This window comes from Phocoena sinus, chromosome 1 (genome assembly GCF_008692025.1).
Source record: "Phocoena sinus isolate mPhoSin1 chromosome 1, mPhoSin1.pri, whole genome shotgun sequence".
Taxonomy (NCBI): Eukaryota; Metazoa; Chordata; class Mammalia; order Artiodactyla; family Phocoenidae; genus Phocoena; species Phocoena sinus.
The window spans coordinates 32,348,076-32,373,606 of record NC_045763.1 but is presented as its reverse complement, the minus strand read 5'-3'; the positions used below and the strand labels follow the sequence as shown (position 1 = coordinate 32,373,606).

General features: G+C 44.1%; 1 pseudogene; it reads right to left on the bottom strand.

The window, feature by feature from the left end:
* Positions 1-25,182, bottom strand: LOC116756053 (annotated as a pseudogene).
* Between the last annotated feature and the right edge of the window lie 349 nt (positions 25,183-25,531).

The window sequence follows — 25,531 nt, the reverse complement described above, 5'->3', positions numbered from 1 at the left end:
AGCCAAACATACGGTTTGTCCTTGTCTAAGAGGTAGCAGCAGCAACAGCGCCCACCTTCTGGGCAGCTTCTTTCTTGGCATGATGAGCCTGTAGGACCGCCACAGCTTCATCCACCTGTGAGAAGCTCCAGGTGGTCAGTGACACCTGAGGAGAGCCCCTCCGCCCCTCCCTGGCGCCCAGGCCCAGCGGTGGCCTCTCCTGGTGCTGACCGCTTTCCCAGATACCCACGTGCCGGCAGCCCTCAGGTCACAGGCGAGGCACGAGGAGGTCACAGGGGCAGCAGACCCTTCTCTCTGCCACCCCTGGGTGTCCAAGGCCACCCCGTGTCCTCCTGAGCCGAGTGAGCGGAAGCCGCGGGGGTCTGGGAACCTGCTCACCTTGGAGCGGAGAGACTCGGGGGACTCCAGCATGTGCAGCAGCTCCGAGTTGTCAATCTCCAGCAGCATCCCCGTAATCTTCCCAGCCAGGTTTGAGTGCATCATCTGGATGAGCGGGAACTAACATTCACCTGTGGGAAGGTATTCCGTGAAAAACCCAGTGGCATCCCAGTAGAGAAGGGACGCTGGTGTCCAGGTCAGTAGCAGCTCTGACCCCCTCTTCTGCAAGCACATGGGTCATTCACCCAGCATCTGTTTCTGTTCCTGCAGGGGTGCTGCGGCCAGCATGGAGGCGGCCAGCGCCTCCTGCCCCTGCACGTGGACCGCAGGCTGGGGTGCCTGGGAACCAGGAGAGGCGGCGGGCTAGCACCAGGGAAAGGACACTTGACAGTGGTCGAGGTTAGGACAGTCCAACCATCCAACACCTGAATGCTACCATTCAGCATGCCAGGAGAGGAGGACGAGAGGTGCCTGGGCAAATTCAGTCCACTGAGAGGGGAGTGGTGGGAATATAAAATCTATATAGATTCCTGTGTACCTATTCAGGTATGTAATACAATGCAGTACAGTCAGAAAGGGGAGGTGAAGTGAACCCATAGAGGACACACCTGCTCTGTGTCAGGCCTAGTGCTAGGCAGCTATTTCCTCAGATATTTAGTCCTCATAAACTTTTTTTTTTTTTTAATTTTTTTTTTTTATTTTGCGGTACGTGGGCCTCTCACTGTTGTGGATACTCCCGTTGCGGAGCACAGGCTCCGGATGCGCAGGCTCAGCGGCCATGGCTCCCGGGCCCAGCTGCGCCGCGGCATGTGGGATCCTCCTGGACCGGGGCACGAACCCACGTCCCCTGCATCGGCAGGCGGACTCCCAACCACTGCGCCACCAGGGAAGCCCCATAAACTTTTTCAGGTAGAGATTATCACCCAGTTTTACCCATGATGCCCAATGAGGTCAAGTCATTTGCTCACATTAGCAAAATAAAAACTGAGTATTGAATTTGTTTATTGAACATACAAAGTTATAGTAACTATCTTTAGCAGTACAGCTTTTTTCTAAAGACCCCATTATTTCCTTTGGAGGGACTCCCAGAAAGGACTGGGCCCAAGGGCATGCATTTCAGACCAGTTATAATTATTATATACCATACGCCCTCTCTTATAAAATGCTCTATAGAAACATGAGATGTTTCTAGACATCAATGTCTAGATGCTTCTGTGGGGTCAGTGATGATCTGGGGCATAGAAGCAGGACCTCGTAGGCTATAGAAAGGATTCATGCATTGTAATGTTTGAGCCCAATTAAAAGAATTCTAATAGTACTTGCTTCACTTGTGAAGAAGAATAAATCCAAAGGAAAGGTGTAAAAAAAAGAAAGGATTCGTATCTTTTCAACAGGGCATTACATTTTGGAACTCCCATATTTAGAGAGCGTTAGGTAGGTGAAGTGAATGAGACAGTGGGCCACATCTGTTTCTCTCCTGCATTTCTGAAGGGAGTAGTTAGACACTGTGCTCACATTTAGCACAAGTTGTATTTAATTTTTTTTTGTATCTACTTTTTAAAATCCCCTTTCTCCTACTACAGAAGGAGCATTTTGAGAGCAGAGTCTATGTCAGTTTGTTTACCACTGTCACGCCATCCCACTCACAATTCCTTGGCATTTAGTGGAGTTTTAATATCTGATGAATGAAGCATGGGATGTGGGCTGCTGACACTGGGTGCATTTCCGTGGAGCAAAAGCCTAAGGAGGAGCCCAGGCATGAGTGGCGGCTCCGGTGCAGTGGGAACCCCTAAGGAAAAGAAAAAGCCAACTTAGATCCCACCATTCTTGGCAACCACACTCTCCAGGAGTCTTCCTTTGAGTCAGTGTTTATACCATGGAGACTGTTTGAAGGATTAGAAGTTAAAACATTCTCTCTGCTAGCTATGGACTTTTTTCTTCACTGGCAGCAGATGTCCAGGTATGCCAGAACCTAGAGCTTGTGGCCACTTTTCCTTCCTTTCAATATCATCTCATAACACTGGATTCAATGCTCATAGCAGCACTATTTACAATAGCCAAGACATGGAAATAACCTAAATGTTCATCGACAGATGTATGGATAAAGAAGATGCAGTATATAGATATATACAAGTATATATACAATGGAATACTACTCAGCTATAAAAAAGAATGAAATAATGCCATCTGCAGCAACATGGATGGACCTAGAGATTATCATACTAAGTGAGGTAAGTCAGACAAAGGCAAATACCATATGATATCACTTGTTATGTGGAACCTAAAATATGATACAAATGATCTTATTTATGAAACAGAAAGAGACTCACAGATATAGAAGACAAACTTATGGGCTTCCCTGGTGGTGCAGCGGTTGAGAGTCCGCCTGCCGATGCAGGGGATGCAGGTTCGTGCCCCGGTCCGGAGAGATCCCACATGCTGCGGAGTGGCTAGGCCCGTGAGCCATGGCCACTGAGCCTGCGCGTCCGGAGTCTGTGCTCCGCAACGGGAGAGGCCACAACAGTGAGAGGCCCACGTACCGCAAAAAAAAGAAAACAAACTTATGGTTACCAAAGGGGAAAGTGGGGGGATAAATTAAGAGTTTGGGATTAGCAGATACAAACTACTACATATAAAATAAACGACAAGGCCCTACTGTATAGTACAGGGAATATTATACTCTATATTCAGTATCTGGTAATAACCTATAATGGAAAAGAATAAAATATATATATATGAATCACTTTGCTATATACCAGAAACTAATACAACATTGTAAATCAACTATATTTCAATAAAAAATAAATAATTGATAGTGTCCAAAAAAAATTGTCCCTTGGATTTGGCAATCGTTTCTTAGATAAGACACCAAAAGTATAAGAAACAGAAGAAAAATAGGTAACTTAGACTTCATCAAAACTAAAAATTATTGTGCCTCAAAGGACAATATCAGGAGAGTGAAATGGTAACCCACAGAATGGGAGAATATGCTTGCAAATGATATAGGTGATGAGTCTCCTGTCCAGAATGTGAAAAGCACTCTTAAAACCCAACAACAAAAAGGCAAACAACCCTATTAACAAACGGGCAAAGGACTTTTCTCCAAAGAAGAGATACAAGTGATCAAAAGTTCATGACAAGATCAATGTCATTATAGCACTTACATGTGGAACCTAAAAAAGCTGAACTCGTAGAAACAGAACGTAGATTGGTGGTTTTCAGGGGTTGAGGGGGTGGAGGAAATGGGGAGATATTGTTCAAAGGGTATAAACTTCCAGTTATAAGGTGAATAAGTTCTGAAGATTCATTGTTAATAATATTGTATTATATACTTGAAGATTACTAAGAGAGTAGATTTTTTAAAAGCTTTATTATTTATTTATTTATTTTATTTTTGGCTGTGTCGGGTCTTAGTTGCAGCATCTTCGTTGAGACATGTGGGATCTCTCATTGCGGAACCGGGCTCTTTGTTGTGGCGCACGGGCTTCTCTCTAGCTGTGTCGTGCCGGTTTTCTCTCTCTAGTTGAGGCGCGCGAGCTCAGTAGTTGTGCTGCGCCGGCTTAGTTGCCCCACAGCATGTGGGATCTTAGTTCCCTGACCAGGGATCGAACCAGCGTCCCCTGGATTGTAAGGCAGATTCTTTACCACTGCACCACCAGGGAAGTCCCAAAAGTAGATCTTAAATGTTTTCACAACAGAAAAGAAATGGTAATTATGTGACATGATGGAGGTATTAGTTAACTATGGTGGTAATAATTTTGCAATATATAAGTGTACTAAATCAAGACGTTGTAGACCTAGGACTTACACAATGTTATAGGTCAGTTATATTTCAATAAAGCTAAAAAAAAATCAATGTCATTATGTCATCAGTCATTAGGGACATACAAATCAAAACCACAATGAGTTACCACTTCATACCCACTAGGATGGCTATGATTGAAAAAAGAAGTGAAAACAAGTGTCAGCAAATACGGAGAAACTGGAAGCCTCATACATTCTTGGTGGAATGTAAAATGGCGCAGCCACTCTGGAAACAGTTTTGTGCTTCTTCAAAAAGTTAAACATAAAATTACCATATGACCCAGCAATTCAGAAAGAAAAAAAGAGAGAGAGAGAGAAAGAAAAAATATTTGAAGAAATAATGGCCAAAAAATGTCCTGATTTTAAGGAAAAACATTCATTTACAGATCCAAAGAACTCCAAGTAGGATAAACATAAAGAAATCCACATTTGGACACATTATCATCAAACTGCTAAAAGCCTAAAACACAGAAAATTTTGAAAGCAGCAAGAGAAAAACAGCACATCAGAACTCACAAGTAGAGTTCTCGGCCAAAATAAAAAGTAAAAAAGGGGAATTACCTGGTGGTCCAGTGATTAGGACTTGGTGCTTTCACTGCTGAGGAGCTGGGTTCGATCCCTGGTCAGGGAATTAAGACCCCGCAAACAGTGCAGTCAAAAAATAAAAAAAGAACTCTTAAGTACAGTTCTGACAAGCCTTTTCTCAACAGAAACAACAGAGGCCAGAAGGCATTTGAATAACATAATCAAGATGCTGAAAGAAAAAAAAAAAACAAAAAACCCTGTTCACAAAAGTTTCTATGTCCAAAAAAATTATCCTTCACAAATGGATTATTTTTTTAGTTTAAGTAAATTGAATTTAAAAAAATAAATGAAGATGAAATAAAAACTTTCCCAGGGCTTCCCTGGTGGCGCAGTGGTTGAGAGTCTGCCTGCCGATGCAGGGGACACTGGTTCGTGCCCCGGTCCGGGAAGATCCCACATGCCGTGGAGCGGCTAGGCCCGTGAGCCATGGCCGCTGAGCCTGCGCGTCCGGAGCCTGTGCTCCGCAACGGAAGAGACCACAACAGTGAGAGGCCCGCGTACTGCAAAAAAAAAAAAAAAAAGCTTTCCCAGATAAACAAAGACTGAGAAAATTCATTGCTAGCAGACCTGACTTACATGAAATATAAATAAAGTCCTTCACAGTGAAAGGAAATAACACCAGTGGTAACTTGACTCTACAGAAGGAAATGGAGAGCACCAGAAAAGTGACATATGTGGTTAAGCATAAAGAACCAGGGACTTCCCTGCTGGCACGTTGGTTAAGAATCCGCCTGCCAATGCAGGGGACACGGATTCGAGCCCTGTTCCAGGAAGATCCCACATGCCACAGAGCAATTAAGCCCGTCTGCCACAACTACTGAGCCTGCGCTCTAGAGCCCGCGAGCCCAACTACTGAGCCCACATGCCACAACTACTGAAGCCCGCGTACCTAGAGCCCGTGCTCCACAACAAGAGAAGCCACTGCAGTGAGAAACCGGTGCTCACCGCAACTAAAGAAAGCCTGCACGCAGCAACGAAGACCCAATGCAGCCAAAAATAAATAAATAAACAAATTTATTTTTTAAAAAAAGAACCGTACAGGGACTTCCCTGGTGGCGCGGTGATTAAGAATCCGCCTGCCAACGCAGAGGACGCAGGTTCCATCCCTGGTCCGGGAAGATCCCACATGCTGCAGAGCAACTAAGACCATTTGCCACAACTACGGAGCCCTCATGTCACAACTACTGAAGCACGCGCACCTAGAGCCCGTGCTCTGCACAAAGAGAAGCCACCACAATGAGAAGCACGTGCACCACAACAAAGAGTAGCCCCCCTCGCCGCAACTAGAGAAAGCCCACGTGCAGTGACGAAGACCCAATGCAGCCAAAAATTAATTAATTTTAAAAAACTGTACAAATATATATTCTCTTTTCTCCTGTTAATTTCTTTAAACGATATAAGATTTTATGAACCACTAATTATAACACTGTATGTTGGGCTTATAACATATATAGATGTAATACATGTAACAATAATAACACAAAGGAGAGGGTATGAAATGAAGCTATATTGGAGCAAAGTTGCTATATTTAACCGTTTTTAAGCTAATATTAACCTAAAGAAGATTATAGTAAGTCAGGATGAATACTGCAGTCCCCAGAGCAACCACTCTACTTACAAATGTAGTTTGAGTAAGTAAAATGGCTGAAGTTCTTGAGTGAATTTGGATGACTCAATAAAATACCATTTAAAAAAGATCAACAAATAAATTTAAATGGTACTCTAAAAAATATTTTAGCACAAAAGTAGGCAGTCAAAGAGGGAAGAGAAACAAAAGAAAACAGGATAAATATAGAAAATAAATAGCAAAATGACAGGCATAAAGCCAGCCATATGAATAATTACACTAAAAGTGAATAGACTAAACAATTCAATCAAAAAGTAGAGATTGTCAGATTGGATTTTTTTTTTAAAGCAAGATTCAATTATATGCTATCTATGAGAGACACAAATCAGATTCAAAGACACAGGCAGGTAGAAAGTAAAGGGATGGAAAGAGACCATGCAAATTGTAACTCTAACAGAGCTGAAGTGGCTGTGTTAATGTCAGAAATGTTACTGGCAATGAGAGGAATATTTATAATGATAAAAGAGTCAAGACATCAGGGAGATGTAACAACTATAAATCTATACATACCTAACAAAGAAGTCCCAAAATACATGAAGCAAAAACTGATAGAATTGAAAAGAGAAATAAACAATTATAGTTTTGGCTTTTCAATACCTTACTCTCAATGATTGATAAAGGATATATATCCTGAATATATAATGTACTCCTACAACTCAATAATAAGAAAATATATTATCCAATTTAAAAATAGGCAAAAATTTGAGTAGACGTTTCACCAAAGAAGATATGAAGGTACAAAGAGCTAACGAGCACATGAAAAGATGCCCAAGATCATTAATCATTTGGTATACACAAATTAAAACAAAAATAAGATACCACTACACAGTCACTAGAATGGCTATAAAAAAAGATAATAACAAATGTTGGTGAGGGTGTGAAGAAATTGGAGTCCTCATACATTTCTGATGGGAATGTAAAATGGTACAACCACTTTGAAGAGTTTGGCAACTACTAAAATTTAAACTCTATTTATGACCCAGCAATTCTCCTCCTAGGTATCTATCCAAAAGAAGTAAAAACGTATGTCTACACAAAGATTTGCACATGAAGTGTTCATAGGACCATTGTTCATAAATAGCTAAAAAGTGGAATCCATTGAATATCGACTGGGAATGGATAAACAAACGATAGTATAGCCATACAATGGAATTCTATTCAACTATATAAAAGGATAAAACTTACATGCTACAACATAGGTGAAATTCAAAAACACAATGTAAACACAATCACAAAAGGCTACATATTGTATGAATTCATTTTTATAACATGTCCATAAAAAGCAAATTTATAGTCACTGAAAGTAGATCAGCTGTTTGCCTGGGCCTGGGGGTGGAAGAAGGGACTGACTGAAAATGGGCACAAGGGAACTTTTGGGGATGATGGAAATGTGCTAAAACTGGGTTGTGACTTACAGAGTTGTCAAACTGTATATTTACTAAAAATCATCCAAGTACACACTTACAATGGGCATATTTCATGATATGTAAATTACACCTCAATAAAGTTGTTTTAACATTAATCACATTCAACAGGTACAGAAAAATCAGCTTTGGTTTTCTTATCCATAATGCAGGAGTAATAATAATCATTTCTACCTCATACGGTTGTTGCAGCATTAAATAATTCATACAAAATGCTTAGCAAATGGCAACAAGTGAATCACAATCGTTGTTAGCCGTTATTGGTCAAGAATAGGCTATGTTCTAAACTGGGAGGTAACAGGGTTAGATTTGTCTTTTAGAAAATCACTCAGGTTGCAGAGTGGTGAATGAATTGGTGAGATGGAGGTGAGGGAATGATGTGTATACGGTTCTGCTCTCTGCCTCTTGTCTGTTTGCAGGCAAGAGACAATGCAACCTGAAGTAAGCCAGAGGCTGCAGAGGTGGAGACAAGTGAGCCAGGAGTGGGACAGAAGGGGCTGGGAGGTCACTAGGACGACTTCCCGGCTTTTGCCTTGATGACTAGGTGGCTGGCGGTGTTCTTTCCTGTGGTAAAGGAACAGGTGTGCAGGAGTAGGGATGGATGCTGGTTAGGGGTGTGCTGAGTGTGAGATGGAGACCGAAATTCAGGAGCCTGTGGAGCTGACATCATGGAAGTGGACAGGTGAGGGCGAGCAGAGGAAGAGGAGAATGAATAGGAGCCTGCGGAGGGCCAGCAGGGGAGGAGGAGGGCTTGGGCAGATGTGGCAAATCAGATGCTTGGGCAGGATTTTCTGACAGACATCTGTAGTGAGTTTGGTCAATTCTGTTTTTTGTTTTTGTTTCGTTTTACTTGAAAGGTGCTTAACATGTTCTTTATTGAGACATAATTCATGTACCATAAAATTCACCACCTTAAAGTGCTCAATCAGTGTTTTCTGGTACATTCACAAAGGTGTGCAATCATCATCACTATCTAATTCTAGAACATTTTCATCCCTCCCCCTAAGATGCTCCATACCAGTCACTCCCTGTTACCCCTGCCCCCCAGCCCCTGGCAACCACTGATTGACTTTCTGACTCTGTGGATTTGCCTATGTTGGATATTTCATATAAGTGGAATCGCATAATATGTAGTCTTTTGTGATTGGCTTCTTTCACGTGCATAATTCTTTCAAGGGTCCTCCATGCTGTAGCATGTGTCTGTACTTCATTTCCTTTTACTGCATAATAATCTGCTATATGAATATACCACATTTTATTTATCCACTCGTCAGTTGATGGACTGTGGGCTATTATGAATAATACTTTTATGAACATTCTTGTACACGTTTTGTGTGGACTTACGTTTTCAATTCTTTGGGGCATATACCTAGGAATAGAATTGCTGGGTCATATGGTAACTCTGCATTCAGCTTTTAGAGGAACTCTGTCTAAGTCTGGTTGTATCACTTACCAGCTGTGTGACCAAGAGCAGATTGTTTCACTGTTCTGTGGCTCAGGTTCCTCATCTATAAAAATGAGACAATAGGGCTTCCCTGGTGGCGCAGTGGTTGAGAGTCCGCCTGCCGATGCAGGGGACACGGGTTTGTACCCCGGTCCGGGAAGATCTCACATACCGCGGAGCGGCTGGGCCCGTGAGCCATGGCCACTGAGCCTGCGCGTCCGGAGCCTGCGTGTCCGGAGCCTGCGCTCCGCAACGGGAGAGGCCACAACAGTGAGAGGCCCGTGTAACGCAAAAAAAAAAAAAAAAAAGAGAGAGAGACAATAAAGAACATTTTTGCTGTTTCCAAAGCAATTGAACCATTTTACATTCCCACCATTAATGTATGAGGGGTCCAGTTTCTCACGTCCTCGCCAACACTTGTTATTGTATGTCTTTTTTATTATAGCCAACCTAGTTGGTGTGAAGTGGTATCTCAGTGTGGCTTTGATTTGTATTTATCTGAATATTAATGATGCTGAGGATGGCCATGGTGTTTTCCTATGTTGAGATTTGCTAGAACATATCATTAGGGTTTTTTCCCCCCATTAGGTTGTTTTCTTCCTGTTGATCTACAGAGATTTTCCAGATGGAAAGCTGATTTTTCCTATATTATAGCTCTTATGTTATTTATTAACATGGTCCAATGCCCCCATTCTATCATCCTGTAGGATTGATTGTGCCCTTTCTGTCATATATCATCTCCAGTGTTTTTGGTCTGTATCGGGGCTCTCTACCCCTTTAGAATGATCCTGAATTAATTCTATCCTATTTAATATCTATAGTTTAATGATAAATTTTTATATCTTGTATCTTGTTCTTTTTTCAGAATTACCTTGTATATTCTTGGGTGTTTATTCTTTCGTATGAATTTTATTTTATTTTTAAAATTATTTAATTAATTTATTTTTATGTTTATTTTTGGCTGCGTTGGGTCTTTGTTGCACGCACAGGCTTTCCCTAGTTGCGGCGAGGGGGGCTACTCTTCATTGCGGTGCGCGGGCTTCTCATTGCGGTGGCTTCTCTTGTTGTGGACAACACACCTAAAGCACACGGGCTCTAGGTGCGTGGGCTTCAGTAGTTGCGGCACACGGGCTCAGTAGTTGTGGGTTGCGGACTCTAGAGCACAGGCTCAGTAGTTGCGGTGCAGGGGCTTAGTTGCTTTGCAGCATGTGGAATCTTCCTGGGCCAGGGCTCGAACCCGTGTCCCCTGCGTTGGCAGGCGGATTCTTAACCACTGTGCCACCAGGGAAGCCCTCATATGAATTTTAGAATCCACCTATCAAATTACATGAAAAATCCTCATACATTTTTACTGGAATGAATTGAATTTGTAGATTTATTTTAAGGGAGAAGTGACATCTTTATGATAGTATTCCCATGCATAAGCATGTTATATCTCTCCATTTAAAAAATATTCGTTTTATAACTCGGAAATACTTTGTATTTTCCTCTGTAAATGTCTAGCATGTTTTTGTAAAGATATATCCCTAGATACATGATCGTTTTAAATGACATTGTGAATGGTAACTTTTTGCCTATCACATCTTCTAGTTTCTTATTCCTATTACAATCAGTATGGTAATCTGTTGATTTTTGTATGTTGATCTTATATCTAGTAGCCCTGCCAAACTCTTTTATTAGTTCAAATAGTTTTTCTGTAGATTTCCTAAATTGACAGTAATATAACCTGAAAATAGAAACAGTGTTGTCTCTTCCTAATTCTTATCCCTTGTATTTATTTCACTTATTACATTGGCTAGGAAGTCGGGATAGTGGTGATTAGTAAGGTGACAGTGAGCAATCTTCCTTTGCTCCTGACTCAATGGAAATGCTTCCAAACTTTCATCTTAAGTATAAAGGTTAGGTTTGGGGTGGATACCTTTTAAAAGTTGCCTTCTATTCTCAATTTGCTAAGCATTTTTATAAGGAATCTCTGTTTCATTTTGTTGAGCGGTATTTTTGAGTTTTTGAAAGGATCATCTGATTTTCTCCTTTATCAGTTAATTAGCAAATCACAGTGATAGATTTCCTAATGTTAACTTATCTTTCTGTGAGTAAAGTGAAAATTAATATCGGACCTGGGCTGATGCAAGCCTGCCTGACACTGAACTTGATCTTCCACAGTAATGTTTCCTTAGAAACAGTAGAGTTAAGATGAAAGGGGGTTATAGTGTACACCTCCTTTGTTGTGTGCTTAAGTTTTGGGGGGTTGTCAATGGGCTTACACATCCAAAATGGTGTAAATTATTGGTGGGAAATAGAGGCTGCAGCTTCTGTAAGTCAAGGTGACCCTCACACACCTTGGCTCTCCTGTACATGACCTGTGGGTAAGTGACAAAAGAATCTGTGAACTTGGGTAGCTGCTGGGCCTCCCAGGAAGATGAAAATGGCATCTGCCATATCTCCTGCTTTATATTCTAGATTAAAATCTATTTGTGGGACTTCCCTGTGGTCCAGTGGTTAAGACTCCATGCTTCCAATGCAGGGGGCCCGGGTTCCATCCCTGGTCAGGGAATTAGATCCCACATGCCGCAACTAAAAATTCCACATGTTGCAATGAAGATCCCGCACGCGGCAACGAGGGTCCCATGTGCCACAACTAAGACCCAGTGTGGCCAAATAAATAAATAAATATTTTTTAAAAATCTATTTGTGTCTCATGGGTCTGATCACCAACTTGAACCCATAATCACAGTGGTGGTACTGCACCTTCCATTCCAGTGGTCGTGTATATGATTTTTTTATAAGTTGCCAGATTCTATTTGTTAGCATTTTATCTTAGGATTTTTGCAAATATATTCATGAGTTTGGGCTAAATTTTCTTTTCTCATACTAGCATCCCAGATTGGTTTGACATCAGTTATATATGTCTACAATTCTTATCTGCAATTCCAAAATTCAAAAAGTTCTGAAAACTAGCAACAGGTTTTCTTTGGGGGGGGGGGGTACATTTTCAGCAAACTCACCTGGCCACTAAACTTGATCTGTGAGACTATTTACAGTTTTTATTTGTCCCACTTAGTATGTTTTATGGCAGAGATATTGACATATTTAATTGTAGGGGACTGGTCCCATCTGTGCTAAGGGTGTTTATACACAAGTTACACACTGCATCATCTTTCTAAACTTCCAAACCCCAAAAAGTTTAAGATGAGGGTAGTGAACCATTTTACCGTAATAAACTGGTCAGATTTTCCAGGTTTTTTTCTGGGGTTTTTTTTTTGGCGGGGCGTTGGGAAGCAGTGTATTTGAAATAGTTGGCATAAGATAGGGATAATTTGTTTCTTTAAAGTGTGGAAAACTTGTTTGTGAAGCCAGCTGGCTTTCATGCCGTGTGTGTGTGTGTGTGTGTGTGTGTGTGTGTGTGTGTGTGTGCGCGTGCGTGTTATTGGTGGTGGCGGGTAACTTATTTTTCATGGCAATTAATTCTTTGGTGCCATTCTGCCTTGCATTACGCAACTGGTCCAAGCCTTCCTGTTTCTCTTCAAGGAAGTCTGATATTTCAGTTCAAAAATATTGGAGTCACTAAAGACCAGTTGTTATTGGGCAATTTGATTTGCAGAAACTACTGCTTTTTGGCTGGACAATTTGGGAAGAAAGAGGCTCTCAGGGATTGTATTTAGCATGGTTATGGAGACAATGTTTTAATTTTACCTCTAGAGGGCAGTCATAGATCATAAATTGGTAGGGCTGTTCTAAAAAGCATTACCTAAGAATAGATTAAACTGAGTGCCCCTCTTGCTAAGTATTATTTCCCTCACTTTACAGATGAGAAAACTGAGCCTTAGAAAAACTGGGTAATTTGATTATTTTACAGCAGTTTTAGGCAGCATAAAGCAGATCTGGGATTTTAACCTCGATCTATTTCCCACTAAAATCCATACTCTTAACCACACTATATTCTCATTCTCTCTCTTTCATTCTCTCTCTCTCTTTCTCTTTCCTTTCCTTCCTCCCTCCCTCCCTCCCTCCCTCCCTCCCTTCCCCTCTCTCTCTCTCCCTCCCTCTCTCTCTATCTCTTCCCAATAGAAACAGTGTATCAAACTGGTTAAATGTACCAACTCTTAACAATTCTAAAGTCAGTCTGCTTGACTAGGGAGGCTGGGCCTCAGTGAGTACCTGCGGGGCATAATGGCATCAGGAAATTGAGTCCCATGAAGAGTAAGGCACCTAGCAACCCTACCAACCTCTGGCTCTATTGCCAGCTGTGTGACCAAGGGAAAGTTACTTGCTCTGTGGCTCAGGTTCCTTATCAGTAAAAATGAGGTGATAACAGGAAATTTTTGCTGAGTCTTGAGCATATGCGGTATACTGCATGACTCGAGCCTGTATTGCTAATAAAATGCAAGAAAACAATCAATCAGGGTCCCAAAAGAAGGAACCAAAGTGCATCCCTCTTGGAGAACTGATCAGAATCAGCAGAAAACAAATCAACAACAAAAACAAAAGCCAGCCTGGGGCTTCCCTGGTGGCGCAGTGGTTGAGAGTCCGCCTGCCGATGCAGGGGACATGGGTTCGTGCCCCGGTCCGGGAAGATCCCACATGCCGCAGAGCGGCTAGGCCCGTGAGCCATAGTCACTAAGCCTGCGCGTCCGGAGCCTGTGCTCCGCAACGGGAGAGGCCGCAACAGTGAGAGGCCTGCGTACCGCAAAAAAAAAAAAAAAAAAGCCAGCCTGATGATGAACTTGTTATGTTTGTGATCTGTGTTTCAGATGTACTACTTGGACTCAACCTACTGGACCTACTGGGTCAATAAAGTCCTTAAAAGCCACAAATGGAATTGGGGCTCTGCTTCATTACAAGCCAAACAGCCTTGTGCCGACAAGCTAAAGATTTATTTAACCAGCCAGTCACCTCTCCTTATATTGTACAGTGCCTTTTGCTCTTAGAAGCCGATCCTTGTCTTTGGACTGGGAGTCAGTCTTCATGAGCCCTGTTTTTCCTTGTAGATTCCCTACCTGAGAGTAAACCCTCTATGCTTTAGCTAATCATCCTGAGTTGTTTGCTAACATTTCATCTGAAGACCCAATCTTACATGGTCTAACTTCCGTACTAGATCAAGTTTCCCTGCCTTACCCAGCAGTACAGTCAGTTTAATCACTGACCACATATCAGTATTTATTTTTTTATTAGGAATTAGAGTCCCTATCTCATGAGATTATTTTGATGATGAAATGATACATGTAGGGCACTTCGAACAAAGCCTGAGGTGGTAAGAACTCACTAAGTGCTATTGCCGTTAGTTCAACAAATATTTTTTTGAGTGCCTACAATGTCAGGCACTATTCTCCATTTGAAAGACACTTTGAAACGTGTGTGTGTATCAGGAAGAGTCTGATCAAGAGATAGAAATTACACTGGTTATTTGAGCAGAGATTTTTTTTTTTTTTTTCTTGCGGTACGCGGGCCTCTCACTGTTGTGGCCTCTCCCGTTGCGGAGCACAGGCTCCAGACACGCAGGCTCAGCGGTCACGGCTCACGGGCCCAGCCGCTCTGCGGCATGTGGGATCTTCCCGGACCGGGGCACGAACCCGTGTCCCCTGCATCAGCAGGTGGACTCTCAACCACTGCGCCACCAGGGAAACCCTGAGCAGAGATTTTAATATAAAGAATTGTTACCTAGGTATAAAGTTATTAACCGGTTAACTGACAATGCAAGAAAAGAACAGTAAGGTATCTTGGAGGCAGCAATTAAGGAAGCATCTACTGCCCCTTAGGCTGGGAGAACAAATGGAAGATATTTAAATTATTAAAACTCAAGCTTAGCGGAGTGGCCCTGCTGAGCTGAAACTCAGATTTCTGAGGAGGGGGGACTGTTCAGCTGTTGCTGGATTTTCTGGGTGAAGCACAATAAGGTTGGTACGCAAGTGTTGGAAATACTGCAAACTAGATTCAGCATCCTCCCCAGGAAGGAAGTGTTGCGGCCAGGGTGAAGAAGCATCGCTGGAGGATGTTCACAAGTTCAGGAAGCCCAAGGGAAGAAACCAGTTCCTTCCTCCTCCTCCAATCTTGTAGCCCCGTCACGTACCACCTATTCATAATGCCTAAGAGGAACCTGCTTTTGGCAAAGCAGAAATATGGTTACTCTGGTCCCTGCCCCAGCATCACGATGTAGAGTATAGAAGGGTGGGTTGGAGCCAACAGAAAACAGATTCCTTAATGGCACAATCCGTCCCTTTGGCTATTCAGCATCCCTATGTACCTTCTTCACATATTTTAACTTCCTTAAGAAAATTAAAAACACTCTATTTTTCTTTCTAACAAGTTACAACTGTCCTTCGTTCAAACGAAGACATCTAATTCTCTACCCTGAATGACAAGATGCAAAGTTGCAATAATCATTGTATAATCAAATCATCTTTGAGTGAGAGTCATACCATCCATTTCTAAAACATGTTAATTACTCCTCAAATTCAGCCTTAATCCCAACTGATTATTCATTTGAGCTTGTCATTCCCTCTCTGTAGGCACTCTAGGGCATTCAGAAGGATTCATCCCACACCATAGTCCTTGTAGTTCTTATTAGTGCCCTAAGACCAAGTGAAACAGCCACTCTGTCAAATAGCCCTTTCACACAATCAACCACAGGTGAAAATTTGATCCATCATGAAGTCACTGCACACCATGGATTGCTAGTATTTCCCATCGTCAAGGAGGTCAGCACTGAGTTCAACTCCAAGAACACAACCAAAGCATTGTCAAAAAATTCCTCTTCTGGTACCAATTCCTCAATCAGCTAGGGTCCAATGGGGAGACAGAACCCCACCAGTTATTTGAACAGAGAGAACTGATTATAAATCATGGCATACTAGATATACAGTTGTTAATGAGGTAAGTAAAAGAGCAATAAAAAAGACACCAATTTATCATAGACATAGCAATTGGAGGAAGCAGCTACCACCCCCAGGGTTGAAGGAACTAAGGGAGGAAGTGTGAATAATCAAAACGCTTGAGCGTAGAAGAGGGGCACTGCAGAGCTGAAACTCACATCCCTAAGGATGAGTCACTGCTTAGATGCTGTTGGTGTCCCTGAACCTGGAAGAGGGTCCCACGGGGCTGAGAACCAGACGTCTCGGGGACGGGGCACTGGCCAGCTCATGCTGGCATCTCGGAGAAAGTCACCATGGAGCTGTCTCTGCAAGTGATGGAGATTGTGACTGGATGCAGCTGCTGCTACAGGAAGGAACTGCTGTTACCAGGGATTAGAAGCATCCCTGGGGTGATACTCAGAAAGTGTAAGCCATCAGAGAGCCCATAGGAAACTAAAAGCAAGTTTCTTCTGCTACCACCGTCCGTGCGTGTTCTCTCTCCCTGTGTATTAATCACACCTTTTAATTTCCTGCTATTTGTTGCTTGGGCATTCTGGGGCCTTACTGACCTTGGAGGGATTGCTTCTTCTAAGGCTAGCTAACATCCCCATTAGAGATGGCAAACAACTTGCCTTAGAGCGTTCTTTTCATATGCAGACCAACTGATCCAGAGCCCATGATCCCAGCCATCTCCTCTGTTGAGCTCTCACACTCTGGGCCACTATCCATCCACCCTAATCACTCCAAGGCCGGGTACCAGACAACTAAGGACAGTCCCTATACCTCAGAGACCACTGAAATTATTCAAACTAGCCAACCCTAAGCCTGCTTACCCTGCCTTGCCTGTTCCTTCCAGTGAAAACCACAATAAGAACTCTTGCCCATGCTTATTCCTCACGCCTTTTGCCCCCTGACCCACCCTGGTGCTTCGCCATGTGACCCTGAGTGGTGTGTGTGCCATGCCTCCTGTTTCTAGGGAACTGAGCAAACTTCTTCCTTCACGATGGTCAATTCTATATCTGTGTGTCACACACATTAATCAAATCCCAGGTACCCTTAAAACACCCTGTAGCGTCCCTTCATGACAGAGCCTAACAGGAAGCCAGTTCACAAAGGAGAAATGTGGGTGTCAGAGTCCCAGCTCCAACCTCACAAGGGAGAGTACAGAAAGGAGAGTTTGAAGCAGAGAGATAACAGCGGACGCTCTGGCCAGTGTACAAGTTAAATAAGGTCTGTTTACGAAGGAGCTTCTAGTCTATGACAAAATTGTTTATGAATGGACAGTAACAGTAGAAAATCGCACCTTTGAGACATGCCTCACCTGAGATCACCACATAGGGAAGGCCAGCAGAGAAGGCCTGCGAGAGCTAGGGCCGGAGGAGGGCTTGTAACTTAAGATGGAGCTATCAAAGAAGGCTTCCATAAGTGACACTGAGCAAAATCCAAAGAAAGGGAGGGAATGGGCTATGGGGTTGTCTAGGAGCCATGTGGATATCTGGGAGCAGAACATTTGGGTAGTGAAAATAGTGAGGGCAAAGGCCCTGAGAAAGGATGACCCTGTCTTCAAGAAATGACAAAGAGGCCATGTGATGTTCTTTTTTTTTTTTTAATTTTAATTAATTAATTTTTGGTTGCACTGGGTCTTAGCTGCGGCAGGCAGGCTCCTTAGCTGTGGACTCTTAGTTGCGGCATGCATGTGGGATCTAGTTCCCTGACCAGGGATCGAACACAGGCCTCCTGCATTGGGAGCACGGAGTCTTAACTACTGTGCCACCAGGGAAGTCCCGTGATGTTCATTTTATGTGTCAGCTTGGCTAAGTCATGGTGCCCAGTTCTTTGGTCAAACACCAGTCTAGCTGTTGCTTTGAAGACATTTTTGGGGATGTGATGAACACTTAAATCAGTCAACTTGGAGTAGAGCAGATGACCCTCTGTAATGTGGGGGGACCTCATTCAACCAGCTGAAGCCCTTAAGAGCAAAAATTGAGTTGCCCCTGAGGAAGAAGGAATTCTGCCCCCGGACTACACAGAACTTCTGCTTGAGTTTTCAGCCCTCAGACTCAAGACTACAACATCAGCTCTTGCCTGAATTTTCAGCCTGCTGGCCTGCCCTGTAGATTATAGACGTGGCCAGCCCCTACGACAGTGTGAGCCAATTCCTTAAAATCCATCTCTCTCACCATAGTTATAATATGATCCTATTGGTTGTTTCTCTGAAGTACTCTGACGAACACAGGCCAGGGTAGCAGAAGAGATTGAACAGTGGGGTGAGTCCTATGAAATGGGACCAGAGGTGAGGATGGGAGGGAGGAGCCCATGGTGGGGGGCCTCGTAGCCAACAGGAGGGCTTTGGCCTTTACGTGGGCTGGGAAGTCACTGGAAGGTTCTGAGCAAAAGGGTGACATCATCTGACTTGTGTGTTCAAAGCTTCTCCTGGCTGTTGTGAGGAGAATGGACTGCGGGGCAAGGCCGGAGGCAGGGAGGTCACTGCAGGGATGGACACGTGGTGGGGACGTGGCGGGGTCAGGAGAGAAAGGGAGGTGGCAGTGCAGGTGGTGAGAAATGGAGAGATGCCTCTGAGACATTTGGCTGTTGGGTTTCCGGATCTGGACTTCAGCGGTCTGGGCTGGAGATGTAACTCTGGCAGCTTTGAGCCAGCCTCACCCATGACCACACAGGGAGGCCGCGGAGCTCTACCCAGGACCAGGGCCTGAGTTCTCCACTCTGCACCTCAAGCGTGGCCTGTGTCCTAGGAAGGCTGCTGCAGCGCCCCCAGCTCCCCACACGGGGGCTCCCAAAAGAAGCACCGACCTCCATGCCCGAGGCAGGGTGGGTAACACCCAGGCCTCCTCCCCGCTGTTCACAGGTCATTGCACTGCAGGCCACGGTTACTCACAGAAAATAGGAACAAGCCTGGAAAACCCCAAACCCAGTTTTCTATTAACCCAGTCCTGAGTGAGGACCAAGCAGACAGGCCTGGTTTTCTCAACAGAGCTGGTTTCTGTTAGTCCAGGGAAGGCAAACAGGTTTCATCTCATGTGCCAATCTTGATGAGCTAAGCTTGGCTCTGGATAGAGCTGTCTTAAGCAGAGGGAAGGGGTGTGGTCATCCATCAGGAATCTCTCAGACAGGGTGGGGGGGGGGCAGGAGAAAGGAAGAGCTGCTCTTCAAATACCTGTGACATGAGTGTGACATTTAGCTCTGTCTTTCCCTCAAAGCAGCCCAGGTGGGCTATCTGAGGATTGGCCTGGTGGTGGTAGAGACAGCTGAAGCAGTGGTGCAAGTCGGGAGAAGCTTGTGTGCAGCTCATTCATTTGTTCAGCAAATAATTTTTACCTGCCTACACGTAGCAGTTACTATGCTAAGTGTAGGGGATGAAAAAGTGGAAACAAGCCTACTCTGGAAGCCTGCCGTTTTAGTCAGCTCGGGCTGCCATGACAAAATAGCACAGACTGGGTGGTATAAGCAGCAGACATTTATTTATCACAGTTCTGGAGGGTGGAAGTCCAGTTCAGTTCCTGGGGAAGGCTCCCTTCCTGGCTTTTGGACAGCCACCTTCTCTGTGTTCTCTTCTTCTGTGTTCTTGCGTGGACTTTCTTCTGTGTGCACATTTTGTGGCGGAGCGGGGAGATAGAGAGAGATCCTTCTGTTCCTTTTCTTTTCTTTTCTTTGGCCATGCGACTTGTGGGATCTTAGTTCCCCGACCAGGGATTGAACCTGGGCCCTCAGCAGTGAAAGTGCGGAATCCTAACCGCTGGGTCACCAGGGAATTCCCTCTCTCTTCCTTTCCTAAGGTCACCAGACCTATCAAAGGATTAGAGTCCCACCCTTATGACTTTATTTAATCTTAATTACTTTCTAAACACCCTGTCTCCAAATACCGTCATATTGGGCGTTAGGATTTCAACTTATCAATTTTGTGAGGATAAAATTCAATCCACAGCACCTGTCTCATGAAGATTGACAACTTAGCAATATAAACAAGTAAACAAAAATATAATTACAAGTCCTATTAAAAAGTAAACAGGGTGCTGTGATAGAGAATAGTAGAGAGGGAGAACCTAATTTCTACAGGGAGATAAGTGCTCTCTGAGGATGTGACATTTAGATCTGAACCTGAAAGATTAGAAATAGTCAGCCGTCAACAAGCAGGTGAAGGATGTTCCAGGAAAAGACACCCACACGTGCAAAGGCCCTGAAGCAGGAAAGAACTTGGTATGTTAGGGGAAGTGAAAGCACAACTTTGGCTTTTAAAAGATCACTCTCGGACTTCCCTGGTGGCGCAGTGGTTGAGAGTCCGCCTGCCGATGTAGGGGACACGGGTTCGTGCCCCGGTCCGGGAAGATCCCACATGCTGCGGAGCGGCTGGGCCCGTGAGCCATGGCCGCTGGGCCTGCGCGTCCGGAGCCTGTGTTCCACAACGGGAGAGGCCGCAACGGTGAGAGGCCCGCGTACCGCAAAAAAAAACCAAAACCAAAAACAAAATAAAAGATCACTCTCATTTCTGTGAGGAGAATAGACAATATAGGAACAAGAGTATAGGAAAGCAAACCAATTCCAAGGCTATTGCCATCATCCACGTAAAAGATGATGCTTGTTGGAACTAGAGTAATAAAAGCAGAGATGGAGAGAAATCAACTGATTCTAATATATATCAGTTGAAGGTAGACTTGGTAGGATTTGTTGATTGATTAGAGTTTTAAGGTATTAGAGGGAAGTGAAGAGAATGATTCCTAGGTGGCTGGTCTGAGCCACGAGATAAATAGTGGTGCCATGTATTTATATGGGGATGTCTGGGAGGCATGGACATGGCAGGATTAATCAAGAGTTCTAATATGGATGTGTGTGATTTGAGATTCCTATTAGATACCTAACTGAAGAGCCTGCAAACGGGGCCAAGGTGAGGCCAGTGAGTTACAGGAAAGGTGTGTTACAGAAGGTGATGAGGAAAGTTTTTCAAGGAGGAGTTTGTTCGACTGCATTGAAAGTTGTTGAAGGGATTAAGAGGGACAAGAATATAAAATTGCTATTGGATTTGGTAGAGTGGAGGGCTTTTGTACCCTGGACTGCCTTTAGATAGGAGATGAACACTTTCCATTTTCATGGGGGCAGAAGAGATGGATCCAGACATGAGTGGTTTGTAAACTTGGTGATAGAAAGACAATGGAATTCCTCTTTTTTCCTAACAAAATGCCAATATAATGAGCTGTGACCATTAGTCAAAAAAGGCATATGTGATCATTAAAATGCCATCAAACACATTTTAAGTAATACAAGCTACAAGACCAACCTGTGACTATAAACAGGGCTTACGTAACAGTTGTGATGGTGAGAAAAACCACCATGGATGTTCCCAACACCAGATCTCACCAGCTGAACATCTCCAGTCATTCAGAACTTCAATAAATGATCGGAGATGGTTATTAGTTAGGGTGAGTAACGTTAGCTGCTGGAACAAACATCTCCAGATGTAAATGGCTGAGCTTAATAGAAAGATATTTCTCATTCATGTCACCATCCGATGTAGGATGGTGAGGTCTTTGCTCTATACAGTCATTCAGAGACCCAGACTTCCCCCGTCTTAGGGTTCTGCCTTCTTCCGGGTCCCTGAAATCCTCTCCATTCATCTGATAGATGGAGAGGAGAAAGGATCATGCCTGGGAGGTCTGTATGAGGAAGCGAGGCATATCACTTCCAGTTCTCAGTCACATGTCCACTCCCAGCAGCCCCGGCTGAGATCCCCATCAACACCGGCATCAAGTACCCAACATGAGTGTGAAGATGTCTCCAGATGACTTTAGCCCTCGGCTGTCAAAATTTCCCAACTGAGGCCCCAGACACTGAGGAACAGAGATACACTTTCCCCCACTCCGCCCTGAACGAATCCCAACAATTGAATAAATTCTAATTCCTTAATCAATTCCTTTTCCTATATTGGTCATCGTGTTTCCATTTGTATGATCCAACCATGATCAATATCAACTCTGGATTTGAACTGAACATAATGGCCATTTCTGAATGGTGCAAGTGCCACACTAGTTGGTTCTGGATCTTTTAAGAAAACAAAACCCTGCTGACTTACTACTTACACCAGTGTTAGAACACAGCCACAATAAAACCAAAGTAGGGCTTCCCTGGTGGCGCAGTGGTTGAGAGTCCGCCTGCCGATGCAGGGGACGAGGGTTCGTGCCACGGCCCGGGGAGGTTCCCACATGCCGTGGAGCGGCTGGGCCCGTGAGCCATGGCCGCCGGGCTTGCGCGTCCGGGGCCTGTGCTCTGCGGCGGGAGGGGCCACAGCGATGAGAGGCCCGCGTACCGCAAATAAATAAATAAATAAATAAAAAGTAAAACTCTAAAAAAAAAAAAAACCAAAGTAAAGGGTCAACTATTTAGAATCACTAACAAGTGAGTAATTTGAGGATAAAGATAAACTGATGATTCCTCTAAAGCACAGAGCAGAGTTCTTCCTAAAGAATGAGCAATGTGGTGTGTGCTGTGGACGGGGACGTGAGCAAAGCAGCAGAATGCCATCGGTGTTTCTCGGAAGTGGCTATTTAAGAGGCCCGTTTATCAATGGTCACGATGGTATCCAATGAACGGATGAGCTTATATTATAACATATTTATAAATAATTAATTGTACTATTTATTGCAGTTGCTGCTTGCCATTTGCCAACTGGTATCTTAGTTTTTCAATATTTCATCCACTGTCACAGGCTTCACAGTGCATACCTGTCCCGCAGCCCCATTAGTGCTCGCCATCGTTGGGGGCGGATGGCAGGGCGAACTGGTGATTTAGTTGGAGGTCTTCCCACCTGCAAATTCTCCTTTCAGAATTCAAATTGTAGAAGCATTTCATTTGTTCTTTTTAAATGGGAAAAACACTTCCTGGATGCAGGCAAACCCTGTGTCCTCACCCCATGCACAGCTGGTTTATTTTGGGGCCCTTTCTTTCCCATCCAATGCTCCTCACCCAAGGGCACCAACTACCCTGCTTTTATTTCTCCTCCTTTGGCCTCCAGTTTCCCTGAACTGAAAATAACTAAGATGGACAAGTCAGCAATTCTCAAATTTTATGATACACAAATGCAGATTCCCAGGAGTCACCCCTGAGTTTCCAATTTTGAGACAGTAAGACTTTCTCCAGGTCACTTCGAGCCCTGTCCTTCTCTGGCCCTAGGCTACCGCTCTGCCTTCCAGATCTGGTGATTCTTTACCCCCATTTGATAGGGTTGGATGGCCCAAAGTATCCAGGCTCTGTCTGCAAATAAGAGAGGGTAACTGAGGCTGCAGACCCATCTCGGATCACACAGCCCCGGACTGATCATCCCCTAGTCTCAACCAGAAACTAGAACTTTCTTTAGGCACTGGGAAGCAACCTCCATCTGTGGAGCCCCTGTTATGTGCCTGATACCATGCTGTATTTTTTCATGTATCACCTCACTTAATCCTGACAACAAATCTTATGAGCCTGGGATTTTTTTAAATTTTATTTTATTGAAGTGTAGTTGATTTACAATGTTGTGTTAATTTCTACCGTGCAGCAAAGTGATTCAGTTTTATATATATATATATATATATATATATATATATATATATATATACACATTCTTTTTCATATTCTTTTCCATTGTGGTTTATCACAGGATACTGTGCCTATACAGTAGGATCTTGTTTATCCATCCTATATATAATACTTTGCACCTGCTAATCCCAGACTCCCACTCCTTCCCTCCTCTCCCCTTGGCAACCACAAGTCTGTTCTCTATGTTTGTGAGTCTGGTTCTGCTTCATATGTAAGTTCACTTGTGTCAGATTTTAGATTCCACATATAGGTGATCTCATATGGTATTTGTCTTTCTCTTTCTGACTTACTTCACTTAGTATGACAATCTCTACATCCATCCATGTTGCTGCAAATGACATTATTTCATTCTTTTTTATGGCTGAGTATTATTCCATTGTGTGTGTGTGTGTGTGTGCGTGTGTGCGTGTGCGTGTGCGTGTGCCACCTCTTCTTTATCCATTCCTCTGTTGATGGACATGTAGGGGGTTTCCATGTCTTGGCTATTGCAAACAGTGCTTCTATGAACATAAGGGTGCATAGATCTTTTCAAATTATAGTTTTGTCTGGGTATATGCCCAGGAGTGGGATTGCAGGACCATATGGCAACTTTATTTTTAGTTTTTTGAGGAACCTCCATAGCATTTTCCATAGTGGCTACACCAATTTACATTTCCACCAACAGTGTAGGAGGGTCCTGGGACCATGATTAATCCTGCTTCTGAGAGGAGGACACCAGGCATCAGTGAAGCCCCAGTAGAGAGTATAGGGCAGAGTTGGGATTCCATTCAGACCTGTCCTGAAGCCTCCTGAAGTCTGCTCTTTCCCTTCCTACATGCTCACCCAAGAGCAGGAGCTGGAACTCAGATCCAGAAGTGCCCTTGAAACTCAGTCTAGCTACCTGTTGTCTACCAGGAAGAGAGGAAAGAGCTTAGCACTTCACTCTCCATGGGTTGGCTCCCCTCAGGCTTCACCACTCACCCCCAGAACCCTAATGCACAGGCACCTTCCCTGCACCCAGCACCCAGATGCCCCCAATATCTGGAATGATGGGCCAGGCTCCCGATCACCTCCCATATTCTAGGTGTGGGAGGTCGTGGGAGAGGGTCTGCAGACTCTTCTCCCGACAGCTCTTATCTGCTTACCCGTCTCCATAGGGTGCCAGCACTTCCAGTCCAGACCTCCATCCCCTCAGCCACTCCAGCTCTCAGGCCCCCAACCCTAGAACACCTAGAAGCCCAAGTAATCCCTAAAAGTGTGACTCAGGCTGTTCGTGTTACTCACCCGCAGCCACGAAGCAGTCTGATGGCACTTGGGATAAAATCCAAACTCCTGGCCATGGTCTTCTCTCAGCAAAGACACTTCTCTCCAGCCATAAAGGTCTCCTCTGAGCTCATGTGAGAAGTCACTCTTCCTCACCTCAAGGTCTCTGCCCATGCAATCCCTCTGCCTGGCACACTCTTCCTCTTCTTTCATGCAGCTGGCCCCTTCCAGTCCTTTAGATGCCATCTTCGTGGAGGCGCTTCCCCACACCTCCAGTCTGGCACCGAATTCCGCTCCCCCTTACTCGGTCAAGCATCCTGTCATTTCCCTCATGGCATATTGTGACAACAATGTGTAATTACATAATTATTGGTTACTTTATGTCTGTTTGGCTGTAAACTCCATGAGAGGGGTTGCCATGTTGGTCTTCATGATGGTAACTTTCATGTGTCAACTGGACAGGGCCATATAGGGTGTGTCTGCAAGGGTGTTTCTGGATGAGGTTAGTGTTTGACGTAATGGACTCAGTAAAGCAGATTGCCCTTCCCATAGCGGTGGGCCTCATCCAATCCACTAAGGTTTGAATAGAACAAAA